General features: G+C 36.4%; 1 long non-coding RNA gene across 2 annotated transcripts; it reads left to right on the forward strand.

Moving 5' to 3' along the window:
• The first annotated feature begins 2769 nt into the window (after positions 1-2769).
• LOC127413070 (uncharacterized) lies at positions 2770-22391 on the forward strand. Of its 2 annotated transcripts, none has more exons than XR_007892539.1 (5): positions 2770-2860; positions 19667-19815; positions 19901-19968; positions 20068-20174; positions 21366-22391. It is a non-coding gene; the product is annotated as an uncharacterized LOC127413070 (long non-coding RNA). The 2 variants fall into 2 exon arrangements; XR_007892538.1 differs by lacking the exon at positions 2770-2860 and adding an exon at positions 11501-11636.
• The last annotated feature ends 62 nt before the right edge of the window (positions 22392-22453 follow it).

Genomic DNA, 22453 nt, shown 5'->3' on the forward strand with positions numbered 1-22453 from the left:
TGGCCCCTTCTTACTGTTTCAACAGAAAATATGTCAACACAGGAGAGCAAACTATGCTTGTCAAGCCATTTCATGGAGTCTTAAACATTATTGCATAATGACTAACAGGGAAAACATGATCTTTAAACAGAAAGTGCACCACCTGCCAGCTTGTGTGCTACACAAACATCAGGTTCATTATGATCCAAATGCTTCTTGACAGCCTCTGCCGAAGCTTACTGGTCATTCCTTGATGAGGTGTGCAGGTCATCTAGCGTAGCTGCTATTGAGAAGGCGGCGACACTGCTAAGATCATTCCTATTATACAGACTGAATTATATGAAATAAGGAACTGAATTAAAGCCCCTTTAGGAATTTAATTAAGGAAGGCTTTGGCAATGCAAAGTATTTAGGCTTGATTCAATTAGCTCTCAGAAATGCTTCTGCAAAGGTCAGGCAGAGAAGAGAAACAAACCGTGCTCTGTTTATGTGCAATGAGAGGGCCCTCTGCTCCGCTCCCCTGACTTGCATTTAAAGCAAGTGCCATCAAAATGAGTCCCAGTCCTGCCAGTTTTCTTTGCTTGAAGCTGTGCCAGCCTTTGCCACGTTCCCTCACTGCTAGCTCATTTAAAAAAGATTATACACCTATAATGGCACCAATAATAGCAATGGCACAGATCAAGCTAAACTAAGCTAAAGGATGTGTTGCCTCAAAAGTGTGATTGGAAAAATGTTAGATTATGGAGTGATGGCTGCTATTGGACCAGCAGGGGTATACATAGAATTAACTCACAAGCAGTGGGAAAGATTAGCTGTGAGTCTCCCCTGGGCACTCTTTCACACACAAATGGTTTACGTTAATAAATGTCAGATTTATTGTCACAGCTGGTCAGATTGCTTGTTATGTCTGAGTTGCAGCAGACAGCTCAAAATAATTTTGGAACTATGGCCGATGGAAAATAAACTGGACCTTTGGGAAGTTGCAAATAATTGCTTTTCAGAATGGCAGCTAGCATAACTACTCAAGTAAGAAATAAATTGTTCTACCTTTAGAAGAAAAAGTTTTGACATTAAGTTCTAAACAGTTTTAGTTTGTACAAAGTGTCCTCTCATTATGAAATATCTCTTCACATATTAAACTCCACCAAATACTCTATAAATATCTGAGTTTCAGTCAAATATCCAACATGATCACGCAGGAAGTCGACATGTTGCTACTGAATGTTTCGGTAACCTAACTTTGACACCATTCTGCTGAGTTACTGACAAGCACCATCTGCCATCAGACATCTTTGCATCAATTCAAATGTGTTTAACATTTTTTGTGGCACTACTGATAGCATGTTGCGCGAACAGACTCAGAGACAATGGTGGTGCGTCCCATATCGCACATTTGCAAAGGCGCGGGAAGTGGGGTGCTGAGGGTGCTGAAGTATAAACGAGATTTAATATATTTCATTGTATTTATGCAGTATATATATAAAACAACTTTCGCTTCAGTATATCATTAATGTTAATAAAAATTCCGTCCCGTTTCAGAGAGATTTGTAATGCTTTTGGGCAGGGCTCTGCCAAACTGAAGAGAGCTCTTGTGATGGATAATGGAGAACTTTTTATTCTCCCTTTTTTTTCTTTTATTTGCACAAAATAAAAAAAAAAAACTAAAAGTGATTGTTAACAATGAGACAGTATTTGACAATAAATAACATTTAAATTGTGTTATTTTATCATTACTGCTGTTTAATAATAACTATTATATTGTAATATTACTCTTTATTTGAAAAAAAAATCAATCCTCAACATAATTTTTTTTTTCTTCAGAAGAATATTGTGCTTTACTCGTGTGTAAACTTATCCTTTGAAATTATAATAATTTACACACACACACAAAAATACAGTACAAGTTAGTGCTTTTTTGTTCTCATGATTCGTCGCCCTGTGGAAGGCGCTAAAACCTCAGCTGAGCAAAAACTTTGTTGAACACGAATCGCTTGGATATTGAAAATCTCATGAAGACATTTATTAGCAACATCCCTGAGAGCAAGGTCACATTTGGGGTCTTCAAGTAACAGGTAAGACATTTCTTTATAGCTTAATATTTTAGCATATGGCTTTATTTTAATAGGTATTTTGTCTGAACAATTATATAGTGTTTTATGGTTATTTCTCATTCACACTGACACAACAGTAGTTTTGAACATGGTAGAATGTAACTAATGCATTGGCTGGCTTACTGAATGACTTAATTGCTGGTGAAAACGTTCCATTGCATTTTTTTGTGTGTGTATGTACAGTGATTGGGAGACACATGGTTCTCTGATGCCCTCGCTCCAGTGTTCCTATGTTGAACTGCTCAAATAACCAGGGAAGCATTTCCCAAAAGCATCGTTAGCCAACTATGGTTGCAAGTTTCATTGTTACCAAAATAGTTGGTGTTTCCCGAAACCATAGTTCCAACGAACATTGCATACAGCATCGCAAATTTGTGAACTAGGCTCTTCCCCCTTCGCTCGCTGCTACTGAGAGAAGCCTGGTCTTTTCAACAGGGTTAATATAAAAAAATAAAACCAACAATTTAAACAGAATGTCTATTTTGAAAGAAGCTTGTTGGGACCTACAGTGACATAAACTTGGCATGAGGTATTATCAAAGTAAAACTTTCTGATTGCCAAGCTCACTATAAAGGTCTTGCCCTTGAGGTCTGCAATCTTGTGCAAGTTTGGCAAACAAAGCCATTGTTCTCTATTTAAATAAAGAACTTAAGGCTTTTAATCTTGTTCAGGGTTGAGTCAGGGAACTGTTGTTTCAAAACAAGAGGGTAAGAAATGTTTGGGGATCTTTGTACAATGACTAATGTATCAGAGAAAAGGACTATATGAAGGTAAGGCTTCTTCAAAATAATTCCCTTTGATCTAGCCAAAAAAGTCTTATTGTTCTGTACTTTACACTGAATGCACCAGAGAATCGCTGCGTATTGCACGCATACACATGAAAGCATCTATTTTTATGAGCAGTTATTCTTCTGTTTGCGAAGATGTGGGACAGTATATTCACCTATGTCTCTGGTTTCACACCAAAGGACCTAATTTTGTTCCTTTCTTTACTCTTTACATAATTCAAAACAGTTTATGTTAATAGCATGGAGGAAGTGATTGCCTCCTGCAATTTTTTTCTGGGCCAAATGCTCTCATTTTTGTGCTTACAATACAGCATTTGTTTTGATACACCTTATTAAGTTTGCTATTTTCACTGGCCCTCAGATATCTAATTTCTCTTAGGCCTGTGCACTGCATCAGCGAAAGCTGCTTTAGGCCAACTTGGATATGTCAATCCTGATAATTCCGGTGTGTGTGTGTGTGTATATATATATATACATATATATATATATATATATATATATATATATATATACACATACATACATACATACATACACAAACACACACACACACACACACACACGCACACACACACATATATATATATATATATATATATATATATATATATATATATATATATACAGGGTTGGGAGGGTTACTTTTGAAATGTATTCCACTACAGATTACAGAATGCATGCTGGTTTCACCGCTGTTCAAATGCACTTTGGATTGCATCACTTATATGTATAAATGTTTTCCATCTGAAAGGACTAAATATTAAATGAAACAAATGACAATAAAATGCAAAGTAATCTCTTCAGTAATCAAAATACTTTTTGAATGTTACTGTATTCTAATTACCAATGATTTAAACTGTAACTGTAGTAGAATACAGTTACTGATATTTTGTATTTTAAATACATATTCCCGTTACATGTATTTCTTTACTCCCCAACCCTGTATATATATATATATGTATTTTATTTTATTTTTATTTATTTTTTTGCTTTACTTTGGTTTTAGTGCTGCCCATCCAAGGAAAATACCTAATTATTTGTGTTTTTTTTTTGTTTTGTTTTTTTTTAAAGCAAGAATCACTATTACTAAAGTAACTGAGATGACTGTGAACATTAATGATACCACTGCCATGTTGAAAAGAGGTGTGTGTATGATATGTTTGTTTTTTTGTTTTTTGTCTTTGTATCATCTTGGACTTAAACTGACACCTAGCGGTTTGGATGTAGCATAATTTAAAATCAATAGTTTTCAGTTTCAGATGCCATTGTAGAAATGTTTTTATTCTCAGTCAGCCATAGTTACTTTAACCAATGAGTAGGGTTGCCACCCATCCCGTAAAATATGGGATCATCCCATATTTAAGCTAATTAGAAGGCGTCATGGTGAAATCGTTCTAGATCGGCAATTTAACATTGATGTAAGTTGGGAAATTTGCCTATGGTGGGTAAGAGACCATCTGAAAAGTCCACACATTGTGCTAAAATGTGCTAATACTGTGGAGGGTGTGGTAAGGGACAGTCTAAAAAATACACAAATTGTGGTAAAACTGTTTTTTTCTATGTAAATGTTCAATAAGATCAAACAATGTATGAATACAATAATAAAGTACACGTGAAGGAAAAGTAAACAAATAAAATAAATAAAAATGATAAAAAAATACAAAATATGTATAAACCATCCAAAATGTATACATAAATAAGATAAAGAAGACAAATAATCAATTTTCTTTTTTAAATAAATATATTTTTAACATATAAATGATGATTTTTATAAGTCATGGGTCAGGAAAGTTCTCATTTTAGCATTTAAGAAAGGATATAATTTTTTTTTATTAATAACGCATATTAACTAAAACTAACCAAATGCAACTGCATAGCAATGCACTACAAAACCACTCAGAACAACCTAGCATCATAGCAGTGACTTTTGTACAGGCAAGCACTAATCATTTTTTATTTTTTTTATTAAACATATCTATAATAAAATAAACATGGTTCCTAACTGCTACTGGTTTGTACAGGACGTTGCATATTCCTTAAGTTAATCAAAAGAAACATGCACCAAATCTAAGGAAGTAACATGCTCTACAGTACATACTGTTGTGTATGTCAGTACTTGTCTGTTATATTTGCAAAATGCTGAGTGGTTTCTATCCTTACAAGCTGCAACAGTGTTTAAAGGTTTGGATATGGTGATGTTATGTTCATTAAAGTTGGTCGAGTATTCATGGAATGGACTCTTAATGCCCATGGGCATGACCAGACGTCTAACATCCTCAAACCTTTTTTAGAGTGCTTGGCTCAGCATTGCAGTAACCTCTGACAACACAATCACTGTTTTCATTATTCACAGGACATGTTCTCCTCAGGATATAGTCAAACTCCCAAAGCCTATTAGCAAGAAAGTGCATCACAGCACCATGTGGCTTGTTAGGCTTAAATATGCATCTTGTTGACTTTGTGGTCAAAGTACATGCCTTGCTTGATCTGGAAATATTTATAAATAAATAAATAGACTTACTTTATGATTTACCATGTGAAGTATCTTAGTACAAAGGCTCTTTGATAATACCAATGTCATTGGCTACAAGTGAGCTAGTCTAAGTTGAAACAATTTTGTTGATGCAAGACCACCACAGGATAATAGCACTGGAATACACTTAAAGATGTGCACTGCTAGCATCACTATCCAGTAGACCTACAGTTTGTGTCCTATTTTGATCTTTTGATCAGTGTCAAATTTGAACAGTAGAGCAATACATTCCTATATTTCTCTATAGACTGGAAGGTTTTTACTACTAAGCACACAGACAGAAATGGATTATGTCGTAATGAGCTACACTCTTGCACAGATGGGATATTTTTCACTTGGAGACATATAGAGGCCCACAGCCATATCTAGATGGAATATCTTTGAGACCCCACAGTGGGGCCCCAGAGCTCCCTGGGACAAGCTCCCTGCCTACGCACAAGAATTGTCCAACTCAGACTTTATGGTGGTGAGTTTTGCATGGATAATATCAAAAGAAATTATTTAAAACAAAACATTTAATACAAACAGAGTAAGTGCAGAAAATTATTTTGTTGACATAAAAACAGGTATCATACAAACAACTTTGCAGTTTATGAGGACTTTATAATGTTTTTTTTCTCCCTAATTTGGAATGCCCAATTCCCAATGCACTCTAAGTCCTCGTGGTGGCGTAGTGGCTTGCCTCAATCTGGGTGGCGGAGGACGAATCTCAGTTGCCTCTGTGTCTGAGACCGTCAATCTGTGCATTTTATCATGTGGCTTGTTGAGCTTGTTACCGTGGAGACATAGCACGTGTGGAGGTTTCACGCTATTCTCTGCGGCATCCATGCGCAACTCACCATGTGCCCCACCAAGAGTGAACCACATTATAGCGACCATGAAGATGTTACCCCATGTGACTCTACCCTTCCTAGCAACCGGGCCAATTTGGTTTCTTAGGAGACCTGGCTGGAGTCACTCAGGATGCCCTGGATTCGAACTCGCAACTCCAGGGGTGGTAGTCAGCGTCTTTACTCGCTGAGCTACCCAGGCCCCCACTTTATAATGTATTTTACATTAGTGCTCTAAGTGGAAATAAATCGGTTCCGGGACTCTTTCCCAGATAGTTTCTTTGTCCGTCCAGGGGTGGGGCGCCCACAAGCATTTCTCCGTCTTCGCGCCTCCAAAGAAGAGCTGCCGGTACGGAAGAGTTGCTGCCGTTACTGTGACATCATTTTGTTGACCGGCTCACTTTGAGCATTGTTTTACATGCAACACTTTTTATTTAACATTAAACTGACAGAAAATTCTAAATATATTTTCATAGGGTGAATGATGAGGAGTACTTGTTGCCATTTTATTTATAAAGTGCAAATTCATTAATAATATTGCCTATATACTTATATGCATAACAAATTGCTTTCTACCAAGTGTAGTATAATCAAACTTTGAGTCTCTTCACTCATGAAGCAGAAGACCTTAAACCAGCAATTTTAAATAGAAGAGCAATAAACCATCAAGAGGGTCTTTCACACCCAGAAGGCCTATGAGAGCTTACAGTAACTGTGGAGGATTAAAGTTATAGTAACCTTAAATACCATACGACCTTAGGATCCTGGATATCCTCTAGCAACTATGAACCAAAGCCACTGAAAATACATCAAACTTCCTGTCTAACCCACACCCCACCACCACCCAAATGCAGCAGCTCACTGCTCACATCTCAACAGCACATTTAATCAATGCACGGGCTTTCACAATCCTACACTGATTAGTCCATGTGTTTAATGGCTGCATTTTATGATTGCGCGTGCTGTGATGCAGAGCTGCAGGTGTGCTGTATTGCATTTGGCAGATTGTGGGGAAACAAAGTGAGTGATTTGAGATTAGTGCTGCTTCTCGTGGCAAATTTGTTTAATTGCAAAACAATTTCTCAACAGTCCCAGAATAAACTCAAGGGTTTTAAAAAGAATGGATATTAGACAAAACAATTTATAGAGGCAAATAAACTTTGAGTATTCGATTACAGTTCTCCTCCTAAATTTACCCCAGGCAAAATCTGCAAAATCATTATCATTTAAAAAAAAAAAAAAATAAGAGAGATCATAAAAATTTATAGTTTTTATTTTTAGTTTTATTTTGTACTAGCCAGATTTTGAGTTCTCTTCTACAGTGGTTTAGTGATGTTCAGATTCAATTTTTACACTCAGGACAATTTAGGGACTCACAACTCATACACAATTATTACAAAATGTTTCAAGTATTTATTGATACTTGGAGGCCACACACAATATTAAGAACCAAGGGTATGTCAACTTTGGAACAGGATAATTTGTGTAATTTCATTTATTATTTTGTCTTGTGGCATATAATTAAATATTTATTATGCAGCTTCAACTGTAATGTTTTTGTAATGCTTAATAAGGTTATATTTGTTAGCATTATTAAATGCATGAGGTAACATTAACTGTGAACAACATTTTTAACAACACTTATTAATCTGGGTTAATTTTAATGTATAAACTTATACTCACTGAGCACTCTATTTGAAACACCTGCACACCTACTTATTCATGCGATTATCTAATCAGCGAATTGTGTGGCAACAGTGTAATGCATAAAATCATGCAGATAAGGGTCAGAAGCTTCAGTTAATGTTCACATCAACCATCAGAATGGGGAAAAAAATTTGATCTCAGTAATTTAGACCGTGGCATGATTGTTGTTGCCAGACAGGCTGGTTTGAGTATTTCTGTACTGCTGAACTCCTAGGATTTTCACGCACAGCATTCTCTAGAGTTTACTCAGAATGGTGCCAAAAACATCCAGTGAGCGGCAGTTCTGCATACAGAAACGCATTGTTAATGAGAGAGGTTAACGGTGAATAGCCGGACTGGTTCGAGCTGACAGAAAGGCTACGGAAACTCAGATATCTAATTATATTTATTGATAAAGATTCCACTTTCCGGGGGGCCAGGGTAGCTCAGTGGTAAAGACACTGGCTACCACCCCTGGAGTTCGCTAGTTTGCTAGTTCAAATCCAGGGCATGCTGAGTGACTCCAGGCAGGTCTTCTAAGCAACCAAATTGGCCTGGTTGCTAGGGAGGGTAGAGTCACATGGGGTAACCTCCTTGTGGTCACCATAATGTGGTTTGTTCTCAGTGGGGCGCATGGTGAGTTGAGCATGGTTGCCGCGGTGGATGGCACGAAACCTCCACACATGCTATGTCTCCGTGGCAATGCACTCAGCAAGCCACGTGATAAGATGCACAGGTTGACAGTTTTAGATGTGGAGGCAACTGGGATTCGTCCTCCACCACCCAGACTGAGGTGAATCACTACAAAAAAAATTACACATTCCACAAGTAATCAGATTATATTACCTGAAAAAAAATTGTTATCTAAAAGATTACGTTTCTGATTAAAATTTAATCTACCCAACACTGAATGTTAATGTAAACAACATTTAATTAATATATATATATATATATATATATATATATATATATATATATATATATATATATATATATATATCAGTATAAGTTGAAATTAATGTTAACCAAAATTAATAAATGCTGTAAAGTATTGTTCATTGTTAGTTTATGTAAATTTATGTAGTTAATGAATGTTAATGAATGAAGTACAACCTTATTGTAAAGTGTTACAGTTTTTTTTTTTTTTTTTTTTTTTTACCATTGACTTACTTTTAAGACCTCCTAAATTCTTCAAGATTTCACTAGGGTTATGTAAACTTTTGAGCACATCTGTAAGTTGGTGCATTTGGACATGAATATCAAGATACTTTGCTTTCTAAAAATAAGAGGCATGATAAATACTTTTGCCACTTTTAGGAACTTTGAAGTTTGATTTGCATACAACAACTTTTGTCTGAAAAGAAAATTCAACAACATTTCAATACATTCTGAGAAAATATAATAAGAGATCACTCTTGTTAAAAAGTAAATTTACAGTACATAAACAGAATAAGAAATATTAGAATGCACATTCTATCTTCATAACCGGGGCCCTGGCTGCAAAACAGGCCAGTTAAAGCCAGCAGAGAAGCTAGTCTAAACAATCCTCGTGTGAATGGCTCAGCATGAAAATAAAATCCATCTTGTTTGACCTTGGGATATGCTTTAATGATTTACTGCAGTCTGTTGAGGGGTGACCCTTCCAGGGTCAGGACATCTATGGTCGAACAAGGTCTTCAAGGCATTCTGTGTTCCTTTGAAAGAGAAGAGCAAGTGTATGTTTGACCTCTGCTTGTAGTGTTGCTTTGTAAGAAAATTCCAAGGCACCAAGGTTTGGTTGGTTGGTATGGTCCAATTAGCCTTTACTGGTAGATGACATAACTACATCATTGTAGGGGCAAAAACAATCTTTTTGAAGCCCATTCACTATAAAAGTAATAGTGTATTCTGATTAAATATATTTTGTTTTTACTAGCAACATATAAATCATTTTATGATATTATACTGTAGGTGTTTTGGAGGGCTATTATAAGCATGAAATCGACCAGACTGATCACATTGTGAATTCGGAAACAGGAGGTCTAAAGTTCTGCTGCTGAAATCTTCCCACTGAAATCTGTACCCACAGATTGCTTGCATGCCTTGGTATAACCTAGACTTGCTATTCTTGTCTGTAATTAAATTTGCACTATCAGGCCAGTGGTCCACTATGTTGCACTGTGTATCTGGTACAATGTTCCACTTCAGTAATAATCCCCATCATAATGTCTCCCGCTCAGTAATTTATTTGGCTCTAGGCTGATGCTTGCGAAATATGGGCAACAAAGCATATAGGTGTGTTTCCATCAAAATATACTGTTCATTTGAATTATGAATCAAAGTTGCTATCAATAATGTATTCATTCTGGATATTCTCAAGAAAAGCGTTAATCGAAATTGCTGACAAAGGCCAAATGTATACAAGGCAGCGGCTTAAAATGTATGTTTGCTTATCAAGTTCATTTTTTGCTGGAGGTAATATATGTCAGCCTTTTTTTAAAGTTTGTATGTACAAAGTGTCAGTGAAAAGTGAAAAGAGCTGTTACCTGGAACGGTTTCCTCATTTATTCTGTGATTTAGAATGTCATAGAGTATGACCATTTGAACACAGTATATTGTTTATGTACAAAAATCAAAATGCTAATGGTCCTTTATGTATAAGGAATTAAATCTATTATATATAAATATTTACCTTGACATCAAACAAAATGTGTCATAAAAATAACAGTTTACACATTTTCAGTTTGAACTAATGGGAGCCTATATATTTAAGTTCTTTGGCACTTTGGAAAGGCTTCATTCATGGAATTCAAGTATTTCATTATGTTTACTCCCAGCAAAAATTTTAATTGAATTGTAAGGCTATAAACATAAATTTATTATATTTTAAATCTAAATGTATGAGCATATTCAAATCACAGATGTTGTTTATATTTAGGACATTTTTCAATTAGTAAGGAAAACCAGATGATCAGGAGAAAAAAAAAACAAAAAAACAATAGATGGCAATTGTAGTATTAATTATGATAATTAAATGCTACTAATTTTTTATTTTATGAGAAGATGTTGTTAAACCTGGCGTAAAGATTTTTGGCTGTTGGTTGCAAGATAAATACAGTAATTTACAGTACATGATCCACTGGTAACCTGCATCAACCATCTGGCACAAGGTCAACTTTCCATCAGCATTAAACTCTCCTCTTAGCAGGTGCCATGTTACTAAGTGGAGTTTGGTCTTGGCAAAAAAGTGTTGACCAGGCTGAAAGCTTGGTTTGTGAGATTACCAGTTACTGTACTTTCATCCCATTAACAATCTGTGTTGTGGAATTTCATGAAATGGAATAACGTTTAAAGGAATATTCAGGGTTCAGTACAAGTTAAGCACAATTGACAGCATTTGTGGCATAATGTTGATTATGACAAAAAAAAAAAAAAAAAAAAAAAAAATCTCAATGTGAAAGTAGAATTGGAGGTTTATAGTACAAAATGACTTAAATATTGATGTGTTTCTCACCCACACCTATCATGTTGCTTCTGAAGACATGGATTAAACCGCTGGAGTCTTATGAATTACTTTCATGCTGCGTTTATGTGCTTTTTGGAGTTTTAAAGGTCTGGGCACCATTCAGTTGCATTGGTGCCCACCAACAGAGCTGAGATATTCTTCTAGAACTCTTTGTTTGTGTTCAGCAGAAGAAAGAATGTCATACACATCTGGGATGGCATGAGGGTGAGTAAATGATGAGGGCATTTTCATTTTTGGTTGAACTATCCCTTTAAGGTGTTCCTTTAGATGTTGGCTATGTATATGTGTGTGTCTTCTTCATATGTAGCCTACCTGCTCCAGAAAATTGGTAATTTTCTGATATGTACACTACCGGTCAAAAGTTTTGAAACACTTGACCGAAATGTTTCCCATGATCTTAAAAATCTTTTGATTGCTTAAATGTTTGAAGTTAGTTTTGTAGACAAAAATATAATTGTGCCACCATATTAATTTATTTCATTATAAATCTAAAATGTAATTAATTTTTTTTTTTTTTTTTTTTATTAAATTGATGACTTGGACCAAATAATAAAGAAAAGCAGCCAATAAGTGCCCAACATAGATGGAAACTCCTTCAATACTGTTTAAAAAGCATCCCAGGGTGATACCTCAAGAAGTTGGTTGAGAAAATGTCAAGAGTACATGTCTGCAAATTCTAGACAAAGGGTGACTACTTTGAAGATGCTGAAATATAACACAGTTTTCATTTATTTTGGATTTTGTTTAGTCACAACATAATTCCCATAGTTCCATTTATGTTATTCCATAGTTTTAATGACTTTACTATTATTCTAAAATGTAAATATATATATATATATAATAAAGAATGAGTAAGTGTTTCAAAACTTTTGACCGGTAGTGTATATATACACTGGCATCCAAAAGTTTTGGAATAATGTACAGCTTTTCTGTTTCAGAAAGAAATTGGTACTTTAATTCACCAACGTGGCATTCATCTGATCACAAAGTATAGTCAGGACATTACTGATGTAAAAAAACAGCACCATCACTATTTGAAAAAAGTCATTTTTGATCAAATCTAGATAGGCCCCATTTCCAGCAGCCATCACTCCAATACCTTATCCTTGAGTAATCATGCTAAATTGCTAATTTGGGACTAGAAAATTACTTGCCATTATATCAAACACATTTGAAAGCTATTTGGTTTGTTAAATGAAGCTTAACATTGTCTTTGTGTTTGTTTTTGAGTTGCCACAGTATGCAATAGACTGGCATGTCTTAAGGTCAATATTAGGTCAAAAATGGCAAAAAAGAAACAGCTTTCTCTAGAAACTCGCCGGTCAATCATTGTTTTGAGGAATGAAGGCTATACAATGCTTGAAGTTGCCAAAAAACTGAAGATTTCGTATAAAGGTGTACATTGCATTCTTCAAAGACAAAGGACAACTGGCTCTAACAAGGACAGAAAAAGATGTGGAAGGCCAGATGTACAACTAAACAAGAGGATAAGTACACCGGAGTCTCTAGTTTGAGAAATAGAAGCCTCACATGTCCTCAGCTGACAGCTTTGCTGAATTCTACCCGCTGAACACCAGTTTCATGTACAACAGTAAAGAGAAGACTCATGCAGGCCTTATGGGCAGAATTGCAAAGATAAAGACACTTTTGAAACAGAAATCAAAAAGAAAAGGTTAGAGTGGGCAAAGAAACACAGACATTGGACAACAGATAACTGGAAAAGAGTGTTATGGATCTTAACCCCATTGAGCTTTTGTGGGATCAGCTAGACTGTAAGGAGCGTGAGAAGTGCCCGACAAGACAGCCACATCTATGACAAGTGCTACAGGAAGCGTGGGGTGAAATGTCACCTGAGTATCTGGACAAACTGACAGCTAGAATGGCAAGGATCTGCAAAGCTGTCATTGCTGCATGTGGAGGATTTTTTGATGAGAACTCTTTGAAGTCGTTTAAGAACTTCTGAAAAATAAATTTCAAATTGTGATAGTAATTGTTCACGTTATTAATGTCCTGACTATATATTGTGATCAGTTGAATGCCACTTTGGTGAATAAAAGTACCAATTTCTTTCCATAACAGCAAAATCTGTACATTATTCCAAACTTTTGGCCACCAGCGTGTGTGTGTGTGTGTGTGTGTGTGTGTGTGTACACACACACACACACACACACACACACACACACACACACACAGTGTATATTTTTGCTGCAAAATAACTTCCTAAATCGATATCGACTCTGCCCACACTGATTCCCAGCATATCCGAAGTTGCCTCTCCTTAGAAAATGGCTGAAAATAGCTATGAGCAATTTCACCTCTGCAGAGACACCTTGAGTCACCAAGAAAGCTTTGAGAAGTGTCTGCTGCAAACTTCGGCTGACAGGTTTTCACAAGATTCACTTGAACACGTGTGACACTGCCAGGCAAGAATCTATGAAGCAAGTCAGACAGACAACAAAGCAAAAAATGACAAGGTCTAGCCCCCATATTGCCATATTGATGGACAATTGAGCTAAATTTAGACCCTAGCCATCGCTTTCCGCTCCAGTCTACTGGCCTAGAAGTGTTTTCTTTGTCCTCAGGTTGCTGTCACCACAGCCATATTTCAGAATAGAGGTGAGAATAATAATCATTCCAGGTTTTTTCTTGACATTTTTGGATGATTGATCTCTGACTCTATTGGTAATTCAGTATTAAAGTTGCTGGTAGGCAATAGTCGTAAGGGATGAACATTAGATCTGTGTTGGAGGTGCTGAACCTAAAAAAGCAGTGCAAAAGGCCTTACATTTTTAAACATGACATTAGGTAGGAAGTTAGACTGATGTAATATTTCAGCTGGATGCTGTTTTTCTAATACTTCTAAAAGATTTTTTCTGGTGTGATGTTTTGTCAAGCACTGCTTTATTCTGGTATAAATACAATATATTCAAATAAGCGTAGCACTTGTATACACACTTCTGGTAGGACAAACTAAGCCACCGTAGCTGTGATTCAATTCAAACGGTCCCTGTGATGTGCACACTACATATTAAGCATGATATATCTGTTGTAGTTTACTTCACTTGACAAAATATGACAAACACAGACAACAATTGAGCTGCCCATATTAGGGTTTCTAATGCATAAAATACTTGTGTGAATAAATATTAATATCATATAAATTACCATACTTTGATATAGCTATATAAAAGTATATAACGCATCCAAGTGTATTTTTATAAAATGTTTGGAAATTTAACGAATGTCCCAGGTTCAAAACAAATTAGACTCATCTGACAGCATTTGTGGCATAATGTTGATTAATACAAAAGATAATTCCAACACGTCCCTCGTTCATTTAGAAAAAAAAAAAAACAAACAAAAAAAAAATAGTTACAGTAAGGCACTTACAATGGAAGTGAAAGGAGCCAGCTTAAAAATGCTAAAATACACACTCTTTCAAAAATATAGTTACAAGACTGAAATATCACACTTGCTATTCCCATGTGATAAAATCACATACTAACATATCTGTGTAAAGTTGTATCCAATATATGTCGGTAAACCCTGCAATCTGGTAAATGTCTCAACTGGTAAATCCCTGATTTTATTGTACTAAAATCATGTCAACACATATAATGTTTATGTGTTGTGGCTATACTTTTGAAACGGCTTGTATTTTAGTGTTTATGAACTGACCCCATTTACGTCCATTGTAAGTGCCTTACAATGCACGTGATCTCTGATCCCTCAGACATCACTGTCTTAAAAAGCATCATTCATCTGTAATGGATATCATGAACATGGGCTTGGGATAACTTTAGTAAACCTTTGTTAGTCTACACCATTCGCCGCTGCATCCACAGATGCAAGTTAAGACTTTACTATGCAAAGCAGAAGCCCTACATCAACACTGTCCAGAAGCACTGCTGACTTCTCTAGGCTCTGTCTCATCTTAGATGGAAAGTAAAACAGTGCAACCGTGTTTTTTGGTCCGATGAGTCCACATTTCAAATAGTTTTTGAAAAACACAGCCGTTGTGTTCTCCGGGCCAAAGAGGAAAAGGACCACAAGGTAAAACATCATATAATGTTTAGCTATAGTGCTTTCAATATAGCAAAAGGTGAATAAAATATACAAATAACTCCTTTTTGTTTTTATTAGCATTTTTCATACTTTCCCAACTTTTTCGGAATTGGGGTTGTACAAGTCGGTTAATATATTCCCCCATTAAACTGATCATCATTTTTACACATTTATGTTTGGCTTTATATTTTTACAGAGGCTTCAATTACTGTCATATTAATGTTACATATTTTAAATAGAATTAATAATACAAATATTATTTTAAAAAGAGGATATCTGGAGCAGATACAAAGTTTCATTTCACCTCATGCTGCGCATGCTTCTTCCCTCTCACACTCGCGGCACGTGCAGAAAAATGACCTCTCGCTAGACAAGCAAACTCAGTAAAGTAGTTATGAAATCACTTCAGTGGTGGTGCGGGAATCAGATTCCCAAACGTTTGAAAGTCCCTATGGATGTTTTCACATTTGAGTCTTCTTTACATCTGTGCATGCTTGTATGTTATTTTCTACCCGATCTCATGAAAAGTCGTACATAATTTATGAGTTGGCAATTTCGTATGGTCTCGCACAATGTTGTTCGCATAAACTCGTACGACTTCATCACGTGCAAATTCCCGGATATCTAATGGGGAAGCGTGAGTTTTCCATGCACGAGGCATTAAGGACATACTTATTTATATTATGCCCTAACCCAAACCCCTTATCTAAACCTATCCAATCAGTAGAGTGTGTAAACATGATAGGAAGCTGTTGTGTGAGACAGAAGCAAGTAATTGTCACGTATTAGATGGAAACGATGTCCAGCGATGTCATTGGCTGTAGTGAAAGTCGTAGGAAGTGCAGTCAAATATATGTGTGGCACAGTTATTGGCACCCCTAGAAATTCTTATGAGTAAAATATATCTGAAGTATATTCCCATTCATATTTTAAATTTTTTTGTACATCTGGGTGACTAGGAACATGAAATTGTTCAGCCATGACTTCCTGTTTCAGAGGGGTATAAATATGAAGTAACACACAAGCCAAATTCCCTTCTATCACAATGAGTAAGACCAAAGAATAAAGTTATGCTGTGTGGCAAAAGGTTGTTGAGATTCACAAAATGGAAAATGGTCATAAAAAATAGATAAAGCATTGAAAATACCCATTTCCACCATCAGAGCAATAATTAATAAGTTCCAATCAACTGGAGATGTTATAAATTGGCCTGGAAGAGGACGTGTGTCTATATTGTCTCCACACACAGTGAGGAGGATGGTTCAAGTGGCCAAAGAATCTCCAATGATTCCAGCTGGAGAATTGCAGGAAATAGTTGGGTCTTGGGGTCATAAAGTCTCCAAAACTACAATCAGACATCACCTACATCACATCAAGTTGTCTGGGATGGTTTCAAGAAAAAAGCCTCTGCTCTCATCAAACAACAAACTCAAGCATCTTCAGTTTGCCAGACACTACTGGTACTTCAAATGCGACCGGGTTCTATGGTCAGATAAAACAAAATAGAGCTTTTTGGCAACAGACACCAGAGATGGGTTTGGCGCACACAGAGAGTAGCCATATGGAAAAGTACCTCATGCCCACGTTAAATATGGTGGTGAATCTGGCTGTTTTTATGCCAAAGGTCCAGGACATCTTGTTTGGATACATGGCATTATGGACTCTATCAAGTACCAACAGAGAAATCAAAACCTGACTGCCTCAGCCAGAAAGCTTAAAATGGGCCCTGGATGGATCTTCCAGCAAGACAATGATCCAAAAACACACATCAAAATCAACACAAAAATGGTTCACCGACCACAAAATCAAGGTTCTTCCATGGCCATCCCAGTCTCCTGACCTGAACCCCATAGGAAATTCAGTAGTTCATATGTTAATGTAATCTTGTGTTATAGCATTAAACGTATTTGGCTTGCTGTCCGTATACTGGAGGGCTCGGAGAACGAGACTCGACTCGAGTCCTGATTACCCCTCCCCCCCGGGACTTTACTTATTTAGATAATGAATCTAGAGAATATGTAGAGATGGGGTGGAGGTGGGATGTCAGGAGAGTTGTCACAGGAAGCAGGTAAGCAGTGGCTTATATACTCCTGCTCATTGGCTATGATTTTCAGATTAAAATTAACATGCTCCTCTCGAACCTCTGTTAATTAACTTCATTTTGTGGGGTGAACTGAAGGGGAGAGTCCACCAACATGGACTTCTGAATTTGAAGGATCTGTAGAGATTCTGTGTGGAGGAATGGTCTCAGATCCCTTGACAGGTGTTCTCCAACCTCATTATGCATTATAGGAGAAGACTCAGAGCTGTTATCTTGGCAAAGGGAGGTTGCACAAAGTATTGAATAAAAGGGTGCCAATAATTGTGCCACACATGTATTTGACTAAATTATTTGTTTTTTGATCAAACTTGTGTTGTCAAAAGGATAAAACAATAAAGATTTTCACAGCCTTCTTTGCTCATACTTACCAAGGGTATCAGTATTTTTGGCCACCACTGTAGTTCCAGAAGTGCAATGCTGCATGCTTGCTAAATGCTTTGAAAGAAATTAAGAGACCAATACAAAATTATCAGTTTCTCTGGATTTACTATTTCTAGCTATGTGTTTGAGTAAAATAATAAAATATTCTATAAAGTACTGACAACATTTCTCCCAAATTCCAATTTCCAATTCCAACTCATATATATATATATATATATATATATATATATATATATATATATATATATATATAGTTATTTAGAGCATTTATTTGCAGAAAATGACAACTGGTCAGAATAACAAAAAAGATGCAGTGTTTTCAGACCTTGAATAATGCAAAGAAAACAAGTTCATATTCATTTTTAAACAACACATTACTAATGTTTTAACTTAGGAAGAGTTCAGAAATCAATATTTAGTGGAATAACCCTGATTTTCAATCACAGCTTTCATGTGTCTTGGCGTGCTCTCTACCAGTCTTTCACATTGCTGTTGGGTGACTTTATGCCACTCCTGGCACAAAAATTCAAGCAGCTTGGCTTTGTTTGATGCTTGTGGCCATCCATCATCCTCTTGATCACATTCCAGAGGTTTTCAATGGGGTTCAGGTCTGGAGATTGGGCTGGCCATGACAGGGTCTTGATCTGGTGGTCCTCCATCCACACCTTGTTTGACCTGGCTGTGTGGCATGGAGCATTGTCCTTCTGGAAAAAAAGCGATCCTCAGAGTTGGAGAACATTGTCAGAGCAGAAGGAAGCAAGTTTTCTTCCAGGATAACCTTGTATGTGGAACATACGTTTTACTCAAACATACAAGGGCGTAGATCCCCAACCCCCACTAATCAAAACAAGCAAGTACAACCCCCCAATATTTACACCATGATCAATGGAATCATGTAAATGATTCACGCTATATATAACAGGACAACTCTAAGTTATTTTTTTGTGGTAATCAACATTATGCAACATATGCTGTCTATTGTGAAGTTTAATATCAAAATAAATTTTAACTAAATTAATTGGTCATGACAATGGCCATGAAAATGGCATTGTAACAATCATATATTGATGTGCATAACTGCCTGCTAAACTGAATTAAGCTAAATAAAATAATAATTAAATTGATCAATTTATGTAATATATCGATGCACACATGTTCCCTATGCCTCATGGAATGTGCACTCTTAGAAAAAATGTTCTTTGGGGTTCTACATAGAACCCTAGGTTTCTTTACTCAGCTCCAAAGAACCCTTTATGCCAAAATGGTTCTATTTAAAAAGATTGACAGAAAAAAGAACCCTTTTTGCACGAAAGTGTTCACTGGGTTGACAGTTGCTTAATTTGAGTATGTATGTATGTATGTGCACATATTACATTATTGAAAGTTTTGTTTATGAATAGTTTTGAACACTATGTTACATTACTTTTGCATTTGCATTTCATACTGTAGAAAAAAATAAACACGTTTCCAGGAGCACATCACAGCACTGAATTAATCCAACTGCACTGATATAAAGAGATTAAACAAGCTCTATTCAAGAGTGTGAATATGTCAAATGTCCAAGGTCAAAGAGACAAAGTGATGGAAATGTTTACATTTCTACTTGTGAGTATTTGGAGTTTTATTGTCATGTACAGAAATATGATAATTATGTGTTTCTTTTCTTTTCTTTTCTTTTTTATTGAAGATGGCATATTAATTTAACATGGGTTTAAGCAAAGACCTTCATCTAACTCAGAGCACTTCTGAAGTTCTGTCCATCAACAGAGCCATGAGAAGTGGAAGTCAAAGGGGACATTTGACTTCAAAACAAAGATATGAACAATGTCATAAAAGGTACATATGTTTCTATTATTTCTCATTATTTTGCATTGCAATAAGGTTTTTATGATACTAAATAATGGTTAATTTCTGTTTGCAGTGGCTCTACAGTGCAGTATTACTAGTTTGACCATATTCATGCAGATAAAACACAACAGTCCTATTCATGTAAGTTTTAAGGTATAATTTATAGAGATACCAATTTCTTTGTTTTTAATTACTCTGCATACTGACAGCAGGTCTATTAATTTTTTCTCTTACTTACAGGGATCAGCACATCCACCCTCAACCTAATCTTTCATATGGATTCCAGACCCCTCAGTGCAGAGAGTAAAGAGATTTGGCATCAAACTAATGACATGGAGATGGCTGAAGTGAAGTTTTGTTTAATTTGTTGATTCCAAAAGACCTCACTCAGTTTGTCAGAACAGTGGCAACAAAATAATTCTGTATCTGCCCTGGTGCTAAAATTGTTTAACAGCTTTTCATAGGTCATTTGTTTTTATTTATTTTTACTAAGTTTTTTACTTGTTTATTCATATAATTTATGGTTATAATGTTAACTTATAGTTAATGTTAAATTATTTCATGTTTATAATTTTTATATTAATAATATTACAACTAATTAACTTTTAGCCTGTGGATTTATTAAGTCATTTCTCATAACTATTGCATAATGAATTGTGTTAATTAGTGCTTGTGTTGTTAAAAATACAAACTATTAAAAATGCTTTACTTAATAATACTTACATTTATCTTATATGAAAACTAAATAAAACCCAAACGTTATGGTTGCATTTTGGGAACCCCTAAAAGGTTCTATATAGAACCTTTCCACCTTGCTCAAAGAACCCTTTACTGTTCTTTTGATAGAACCATTAAAAAAGGTTCTATATAGAACCTTTTAGGGGTTCCAAATATGAAGCGAGCAAAAGAACCCTTTAGAGTTCCATATGGAACCTTTTCTTCTAAGAGTGTACCCTGTTTTACCTTCACAACCACTCTAAGACCTGAAAAATACTTCTCGCTTCATACATCAAGCAGGCTTGCTTGATGCACTGTGGCAGGCCACCTGCTATCTGCACAAAAAGTTTCAGTACTCACACCTTTGAGCTGCCCACTCTGCCAGACCACCAGTGACAAGAGCATACACAACTGCTCTTATCACTTTCAGCAGGGGGTGGAGGAGAGTATCACTCACACTAACATCTGGGTCTTGTTCTTCTTCAATGTAATGTGATCAGACAGACTGCATGTTTATATGTGCCCAGTGATCACCAGCAGACTGTTGTGAGTGAATGAGTTCAGTGTATAAACAGATGTGGATTGAGTTGGGGTTTATTTACAAATAAAGTTACCAAATGTTGAAGCTACTTTTGATTAAGTGATACCTTTCCATTGTGCTTGCAGATTTAATCTCAAAACATCACTGTGGGTCACATGAATGTTACCCAGAATTTTTGGCATCTAAATACCATTCATTTTTGAAGATGACAATATTGTGAAACCTGATATTTTACAATCTATTACACTGATTAAGTGATACCTTTCCATTGTGCTTGCAGATAGTTTGAGTCATATCTCACTGGCAGATTGTTCAAGGTCTCCTAGAGAGGAGAGGTGTCCAAGACACACCAGCTGACCACTGGGCTTCGTCAAGGATCAGTGCTTGGACCACTCACTTGATGTACATAACATCACTGGGACCGGTCATTGAGGCACATGGCTTTTCTACCACTGCTATGCAGATGATACGCTGCTCTACCTGTCATTCCAGCCTGATGACCCTACTGTCTCAGCTCGTATCTCTACCTGCCTCTCTGACATTTTGGCCTGGATGAAGGAACAACACTTTCAGCTCAAACTTGCTAAGACAGAACTCCTCGTGATCCCAGCCAACCCATCTGTTGACCACAACCTCATTTTCATCTTGGTTCAACTACACTAACACCAACCAGAACAGCCTGGAACCTGAGAGTGGTGGTAGATGACCAGCTTAATTTCACTGCACACATCTCATCAACAGCCCGGTCTTGCAGATTCGCACTTTACAACATCAGGAAAATCAGACCTTTCCTGTCTGAATATGGAACACAACTCCTGGTCCAAGCTCTGGTTATTTCAAAACTGGACTACTGAAATGCTCTGTTGGCTGGCCTTCCAGCTAACACAATTAAGCCACTGCAGATGGTCCAGAATGCAGCAGCACGTCTGGTCTTCAATCAGCCATAAAGGGCTCATGTCACCCCACGCTTGATTTCACTCCACTGATTACCTGTAGCTGCCCGCATCAAATTCAAGGCTTTGACTCTGGCTTTGTGGACAGCCAATGGAACCGCACACTTTTACTTCAATTCACTTTTTCAGGTCTATGCTCCAACTTGCTCTCTGCAGTCTATGAACGAGTGATGCCTGGTGGTCCCATCACAAAGAGGCTCAAAGTCTATTTCACGATCATTCACTTTCTCTGCTTTTCTGTGGTGGAATGAACTTCCAGCCTCCACACGATCTGCTGTTACCTTCTCAACATTCAAGAACCAGCTTAAAACACAACTGTTCCACGAGTACTTAACCAACCCACCCTAATTGCACTTACCACTGCATGCACTTAATGTAAAAAAATAAAATACAAATAAAATTCCTTGTCTGTCTG

Source organism: Myxocyprinus asiaticus, chromosome 22 (genome assembly GCF_019703515.2).
Source record: "Myxocyprinus asiaticus isolate MX2 ecotype Aquarium Trade chromosome 22, UBuf_Myxa_2, whole genome shotgun sequence".
Lineage (NCBI taxonomy): Eukaryota > Metazoa > Chordata > Actinopteri > Cypriniformes > Catostomidae > Myxocyprinus > Myxocyprinus asiaticus.